This window comes from Rattus rattus, chromosome 13, assembly GCF_011064425.1.
Source record: "Rattus rattus isolate New Zealand chromosome 13, Rrattus_CSIRO_v1, whole genome shotgun sequence".
Taxonomy (NCBI): Eukaryota; Metazoa; Chordata; class Mammalia; order Rodentia; family Muridae; genus Rattus; species Rattus rattus.
Window position 1 is genome coordinate 5,611,211 of NC_046166.1, and position 8,105 is coordinate 5,619,315.

General features: G+C 45.0%; 1 pseudogene; it reads left to right on the forward strand.

Annotated features, from left to right (window-relative positions):
- LOC116914926 overlaps nt 1-4,071 on the forward strand; it is a 57,404-nt pseudogene extending 53,333 nt beyond the window's left edge.
- The last annotated feature ends 4,034 nt before the right edge of the window (nt 4,072-8,105 follow it).

Below are 8,105 nucleotides of genomic sequence, written 5' to 3' on the forward strand. Positions count from 1 at the left end.
CCAAGGCAGCTGCTGGAAAAAGACCCAGGGCACAGTAAGGATTGGGGTTAGCCGTGTGCCAAGAGGCAGGAGGCCATGCAGGGCCATGTAGGAGAACCCAAGTTACCAGGGAGCTGCAGAACAGTCTCTGGTTGGAAATGCTATGAGCAGTTCATGCAGTGGAACAGCCACTCTGGCCACAGGACTTAGGAGAAGGGTGAGAGGACTTTTGGTGGGGGCTACTGATTCCTCAGAACCCAGGTTTCTTCTTCCTTCTAGGTCTGCTAAACGAGCTAGGCTCTACCATCTGCCCTAAATAGGCCAATTAAAGACACAAGTAATAGTTTAAGATGAAGAAAGGAGATGTATTCAGTGAGGCCACACTGGGAAGAAGGATACATATGGAAGTCCAGCTGCCCCACCTCTACCCATATCTGTCCTCAGGGTCCCGACATGAAGTTTCTAGTTAAACAGAGGACAGGACAGGAAGCACGCACAGCTAAGTAGGAAGTCCTGGCTGAGGCATGCTCCTACTCCTCACTGGTCCATCTTTGCCTTAGCTCTAGTCTCTCCTGCAAGATAGTCTGACACGGTGTCTTACTGTGTGAATTTCCCCCTGGGAGACAAGCTAGTACCAAATTTTGGTCCTTTCCTTTTTCCAGCATTAGATTCCTAGGAGAATTCCAAGTCTGTGAGGCCCATTGTCGCCCTAGTCTGATGGAGTAAAAAACATCCTTTTAGAATTATCTTCATTATGGCCAGGGCAGTTACAGATACACAGACCTAGGTGTGAGCTTCTAATCCGTCAGCATCAAAACCTCAGTCATATTATAGTTAAAACACTACATGTACATGGCGAAGAAAGCATACTGAAGTACAGTAAGTTTATTGAAAGCCTTCCTTGAAAGCCTCACCCTTGGCATCTTGGCATCCTAGACCCAATCCAACCACCTCCAACCTCCACCATGCTGCATCAGACACCTTAATTTAAGACCTGAAACATTCAGACACCAGCACCATCATGAAAACAGCAATATAACAACAAATCAAAAAATAAAACCTGGGGTTGGGGATTTAGCTCAGTGGTAGAGCGCTTGCCTAGGGAAGCGCAAGGCCCTGGGTTCGGGTCCCCAGCTACGAAAAAAAAGAACCAAAAAAAAAAAAAAAAAAAAAAAAAACTAAAATCTGAAATACTGAAAGTCCTAGAAGAAAACACAGGGAATCTCCTCAAGACATTGGGGTGGGCAAGGACTTTCTGAGCAGAGGAACATAAGTAGCGCAGGACCTGGCTCACAGATCAACAAATGGAACTGCATAAAACTGAAAAGCGTCTGCACAATAACAGAAGCTATCAATAGAGCACACAGGCAACATAAAAACCAGAACTGGGAAAATGTATTAGTTACACCTGTGGAGATCAAATGTCAATGAAACAAAGCTGCCAATCAACGAATGGACTAATCAAGTTTCAAACAATGTTCAAACAAAGAAATACAGCTTCCCTAATCACCAGGAGAATGCAAATGAAGACTACTTTGAGATTCCACCTCACCCCACTCAAAATGGCTACCATGGAGAACTATGAAAGCAAATGTTGGCACGAACAGGGAGAGAAGGATGAACCTTTATTTACCTCTAGGTACGAATTAGCACAGCCATTATGTAAATCAGTCTGGATGTTTCTCAAAACGTTAAAAATAGAACTACCATATGACCCAGAGAGTCCACTCCTGGGCAGACACCCAGAGAACTGCACCCTTACCACAGAGATGTTTGCACTTCTAGTGCTGTTTCATTCACTCTAGCAAGGGAACGGAACCAACCTTGCTGTCCAACACAGAGGAACAGAAAACACCGACCTGCCATTTATACAGAATGAACTATTACACTAAAGAGAGAGGAAATCACAGCGTTTTCAGGAAAGTGGAAGGATGTATAGTGTATCATATCAAGCAAGGTACCTAATCCCAGAAAGAAAAAAAATAAAAGGCAGGTTCCTCTTCCAATACAGACCCTAGCCTATAATGTATAACATATATAAGTAGATAAATGTGTGCCTGGGTAGAGTATAACATTTAGAAAGGAGAAGAAGCAGATAGGGTAGTTTTAAAAGATGAAATTTCTTACTAATGAGTTCACATAAACAGTATACTTTGTGTCTGCCTTGTGAATGCTCTCCAAAGGTACTCGACTTTCGATGTAAAGTGGGTGCTGTCTGAAGGGGACTGTGGGAGGTGACCTGACTTTCTGAGAGACCCGGACTTTAAATTACAAATTTCATTGAATATTCCTGTAGAATGTGGTTCTTTGTAAGTGCTGCTAACTAGCCTTACTGTATTTTATTCTTTAAATGAAAATTTTAGATATGCAAATTATGGTGTAAAGCTTGTTAGAAAAATATTTAAGATATTATAATTTTGAAAACCCCAAGAATACCTAGGATACTGATTAAAGTAACCTAACAAAATTAACAGGAAGTTGAAACATGGGGAAACTTCTTTGTTTCACTGCGTGCTATCATTCTAAATTGTATTACAGGTGAATAAATTGCTTTGGTTTGGTGATGATAGATAGATAGATAGATAGATAGATAGATAGATAGATAGATAGATAGATAGATAGAGATAATATAGTCAGGGGGCAACATCTGAATACACAGAAACTATTTATTGATATTTCCCCAGATAAAATTACATTCTATTGAGCACATATAGACATTTTTCTTATCATTTTTATTAAACAGTATGGTATGCTAACTATGTAGCATTTACATTGTATTAGGTTTGGTAAATAATCTATTTGGTTAGATAGTTTGGTAAACTATTTAAAGTGTCTGAATGGGGACAGAGAGATGACTCGGTTGACAGAGTCCTCCACAAGTGTGAGGACTTGAGTTCAGATTCTGAGCACTCAAAAATCCAGGCATAACGTTGGCAAGATGGCTCAGAAGGGATAGGTGTTTGCCACCAGAGCTGACAATTTGAGTTTAATCCTAGAGATCTGAGGAGAGACTGACTTCTGCAGGCTGTCCTCTAACCTCCACATACGTGCTATGGTGCAGAGAGAGAAAGTGAGGGAGAGAGGGAGAGAGAGAGACAGAGACAGACAGAGAGGCAGAGACAGAGAGACAGAGACAGAGAGGTAGAGTCAAAGAGTCAGACAGAATCAGAGACAGAGACAGAGACAAAGAGAGACAGAAAGGAAGAAAGAGACAGAGAGATACAGAGAGCTTTTAAAACTTGCTGGCCAGGTAGTCTTGCCAAATGGGTGAGCTCCAGGTTGAGTGAGAGACCCCGTGTAAAAAAACTAATGGGCTCAGTAATGAGGAAGGTGCCTGATGCTGACCTCTGACCTCGGATCTCCACTCATTTATGGAGCACTGTGACAGGTCTTTGTAATCCCAGCACTGGGGAAGAGAAGACAGGAAGATCCTTAGAGCTTATTGGCCAGCCAGTCTAGCCGAGCAGATGACCTCTAGGTTCAGTGAGACACCTTGTTTTAAAATTAGCTAGCAGCTCTTTCTAAGCAGGCACTCCATCAGGAGGAAGCCATGTTCAGCTCCAGTGCCAACGTCCAAAGGTGAGAAGCCAGATGAGTTTGAGTCTGGTATCTCAGGCAATGTTCAAACTTGAGACAAACTCAGATCTCAAGGCCCAGCTGCGGGAACTCAACATCACCACAGCCAAGGAAATCAAAGTTGGTGGTGGTCAGAAAACTATCATAATTTTTGTGCTGTTCCTCGGCTGAAATCTTTCCAGGAAGCTAGCTAGTTCGTGAATTGGAGAAAATGTTCAGTGGGAAGCATGTGTCTTCATTGCTCAGAGGAGGACTCTGCCCAAGCCAACCTGGAAAAGCCCTATGAAAAATAAGTAAAAGCTCCCCAGAAGCCGCACCCTGACCGCAGTGCACGACGCCATCCTTGAGGACTTGGTCTTCCCAAGTGAAATTGTGGGTCAGAGGATCCGAGTGAAACTGGACAGCAGCCGGCTCATGAAAGTTCATTTAGACAAAGCACAGCAGAACAACGTGGAGCACAAGGTCGAAACTTTTTCTGGTGTGCACAAGAGGCTCGCAGGCAAGCATGTCAATTAATTCCGAGTTTCAGTTGTAAAGAAAATGACTGAATATAGTGTCATTAATAGTTTTTTTAAGTAAGTTAAGTATGAAGTGAGAGAGATACTTGACAATAACCTCTGGCCTCCACACAAAGACCTCACAATTTAAAAATTAATAAAATGCATGAAAGGCTGTGCACAGGTTATATGCAAACACACACTACATATATGTGTATGTATGTGTGTATATGTGTGTATGTGTGTATGTGTGTATGCATGTGTGTATGTGTGTATGTGTGTGTATGTGTGTGTATGTGTGTATAGATATATGTGTGTCTGTATGTGTATGTGTGTATGTGTGTATATGTGTTTTGTGTGTCTGTATGTGTATGTGTGTATGTGTATGTGTGTATGTGTGTATGTGTGTGTATGTGTGTATGTGTGTATGTGTGTATGTGTGTGTGTATGTGTGTGTGTATGTGTGTGTATGTGTGTATGTGTGTATGTGTGTGTTTGTGTGTATGTGTATGTGTGTGTATGTGTTTTGTGTGTCTGTATGTGTATGTGTGTGTATATGTGTGTATGTATGTATGTGTGTATGGATATATGTGTGTATGTGTGTATGTGTGTGTGTGTGTGTGTGTGTGTGTGTGTGTGTGTATCTCTCCTTTTATATGAGATCTGAACATTATCTCATTTTATTGTCCACAGGAGTCCTGAACCCAATCCTTTGTAGCTATCGAGGGATGACTCTAATTACAAATCAAGAGAAATGATGGCACAATCACCCTCATTGATTCTTTTTCAGGTCCCTTTGGGAGTATCAGCCGGTGGCTTTGAGTGGTTAAAAGCAGATGGGGACAGTGGATACCAACTCTGCAACAACCTTGTTACAAGGTCACCGAGCAAGCAATCTGTATCATATTCCAACTGTGGACAAATACTTTATTCTCAGGCAGGACCCCCCCCCCGCCCGCCCCCGGCTTGTCTGCAGGCGGGGAGAGATCCTACTTAGCTTCTGGCATGTAGGACAGCCTTGACAGAGAAAGGCGGGACTCCGGTGCATTTCAGAAAAGGCCTGTGGCTTTCTGACAAGAACGCCTTGGCCTGCCCGACTGCCAATAGCCAGCTTCCACTTTCTTAAAATCTGGCCACAGCACTCCTGGTCCTGGAACTTCCTGCAACAGCTACAGCACTCACAAATGGGCTCACGGTTGGCTTCAAATGCTGCAGTCATCATACTGACAGCCCAAACGTGTTTACCCATGCAGTAACGTCCAAAGGACAAGGACAAATGCTCTAGAGGAGAGGAGCTACAATCTGGTTCAGGCTGCCTTCCAGGTGGAGTCTCCGCCTTCTACTCCCTGGGCTGTGGCATCCTGGACCCCACCTGGCCACTGCCACCACCTTGTCCTACTTAACAATCACTACTGTTGGCCAATCTCCCCAGAGACCAAGGAATAAGCTTCGGTTCTGTGGGCTTGGCTCAGGTCCCCTGTAATGGTTTTTAATGGGCCATGATGACAAGGGTCATCAATTCAGTCAGCTGACCCTACATCTCAGATCAGAGGCTACAATATTCTAGGGGTCACCTAACCCCCATGGGCTGGGGGATGTATCTACGGAAAGAGGAGATGCTTGGCTTGACTTAATTTGCCTCCCAGCTCAGTCTGATATATTGGGCCAACAACTGGCAAGAGAGGAACTCAGAAGCTGATGGGCTCTGGGAGTCAACTGAGTCACAAAATAGGACCTCTGGACTTCCATTGGAGGGCATACATCTTCACCACATGTTATGGTTTGTACATGCTCAGCCCAGGGAGTAGCACTGTTAGAAGGTGTGACCTTGTTGGAGTGGGTGTGGGCTATAAGACCCTCTTACTAGCTTCCTAGAAGCCAGTCTTCCACTAGCAGCCTTCAGACGAAAATGCAGAACTCTCAGCTCCTCCTGCACCATGCCTGCCTGGATGCTGCCATGTATATTCCTTCCTTCAAGATAGCGGACTGAACCTCTGAACCTGTAAGCCAGCCCCAGTTAAATGTTGACTTTATAAACGTTGCCTTGGTCACGGTGTCTGTTCACAGCAGTAAAACCCTAACCCCACTATTCCTGAGGACCGGTGGCTGTCTAGAGGTACGGTCAATTTTGTCCCGTGGGATGAACAGGTAGTGGAGGTAGGTACTGGAGAGAAGACCCACCCAGACAAGAAATGACCTCTGACAGAGAGTGACAGCTAGAGATGGAGACAGAGAATGCTAAAGCGGTCAAAGAGGAAAGCAGAGATCAGAAGAGTCCCTGACAGCTAGTAACAGTCAACTGATCCTGGAGGCGGCTGAGAAGCTGAAAGCCAACGTGAGGGAAGCAGAGCGCACAGAGAAAGAAAGAACAGAACTACAGACGTTGTTAGAACAAACAGATCCCAAGGGGTAGGGGTTGGGAGCAGAGGTGAGAGTCCCACCCAGAGCAGCCCTTCTTAAAGGGGTCAGTCCTTGTTTCCCAGGGCAGCCCAAATTTCTGTGACCTTCCTCCACTGGTTAGGGAGAAGGTGGCTTGAATAGAAAATTTTTAAAACGTCATGATGTGTCTGAATCTATTTTATGTGGTTGTTATAAACTATCCGATGCCAGACACTTTATAAAGAAAAGAGGGTCACTCAGCCCACAGTTTTGGATGGTACGTAAGGTGGCTTCCTCTGTTTCCATCTGTGTCAAGACAGAGCAGATTGTAGATACATGTGGATACGTGTAGAAGAGAAGGATCACGTGGTGAAACAGGAAGCAAGAGACCAAGGAAAAGAGCAGGGATGCCGTCTGTATAACTCTGCCACGCCCAGACCTGACCTACTCCTAGGAGACCAAAATTAATCCACCCATGAAGGTGAGACCTCCGTGATCTAATGACCTTCCAAGGGCCCAGCTTTTAAGACTCCCACCCCATCTACCCATGGGAACCAAACCTCCTCCAAGAACCTTTGGAGACAAACCGCACCCAAACCAGAGCACCTGGTGAAGACAGAGCGAGAGAAAGGAAAACACGTTACACCTAGGATCCTTAACCAGCACTCTTTCCTGCTTTGTTGACAAGAGATCCTGTGCTCCACTTAGCACCGAATCCAGCAAACTCTGCCTTGCATTCTGCAGCCCCACTAATGTCTCCAGTCAAAAAATTACTTCTAATCTTTCTATGCTTATTAACCGGGCCTCGGGATTTCAGATTAGGACCCTTCATATGCTAATTAGCCACCCCAGGGTGTGGGATAGAATTAATTTGTCCCTTTCGAGACTGAGAGCCACCAACCCAACCTAACAGAAGAGAAGCAGAGGGGTCGGTATGAGGCGGAGGGAGTGGACATGCTACTTCAGCCAAGGTGACTGGGGAAGACCACGGAACTCTGGGCCAGTCAAGTGTGGTGCAGAGATGGGTCTGTCATGCAGACTATAGTCGTTCGCCACCTATCGGTGGGGATAGAGTCTGGAAGGGAATTGTAGAGCGCACTGAAGGTAAGGAAGAGCGGCTGCCTCATTAAGAGATCTGACCTTAAGTGACCGAGTTTGGGCGAGCCTGTAGTCGCAGGACATGAATCGGGTAACTGTCCTTGCCTGAAAACAACACTCACGGCATGCTCTTCACTTTGTAGAAAATATTCTGGTTTCATATAGACCTGAAAAGGACCCTCCATGATGTGACCTCTACTAAAGAACTTCCTGGAAGCCCTTCCGGGCGTGCTAGGCCCCACCCCCAGATTTCTCTAATGACCACAGTAGCTGTTTCTAGCCCCTCAAGGTGGGAAAGTGCCCAGACCAGGCCCTGCCCTACAGAACAAATAAATAAATAAATAGCCCTATAGAATTAAATACATACATACATACATACATACATACATACATACATACATACATGCATACTCCAAATCAGGCCACAAAAATCCCACCAATACCTGAGATTGCCCTGAGATCAGATCACAAAATCCCTCTAATACCAGGCTACCTTGGAAAGACACACACACATGCACACACACACACACACACACACACACACACACACACACGCAAGTCTATATAAAGCCTGCC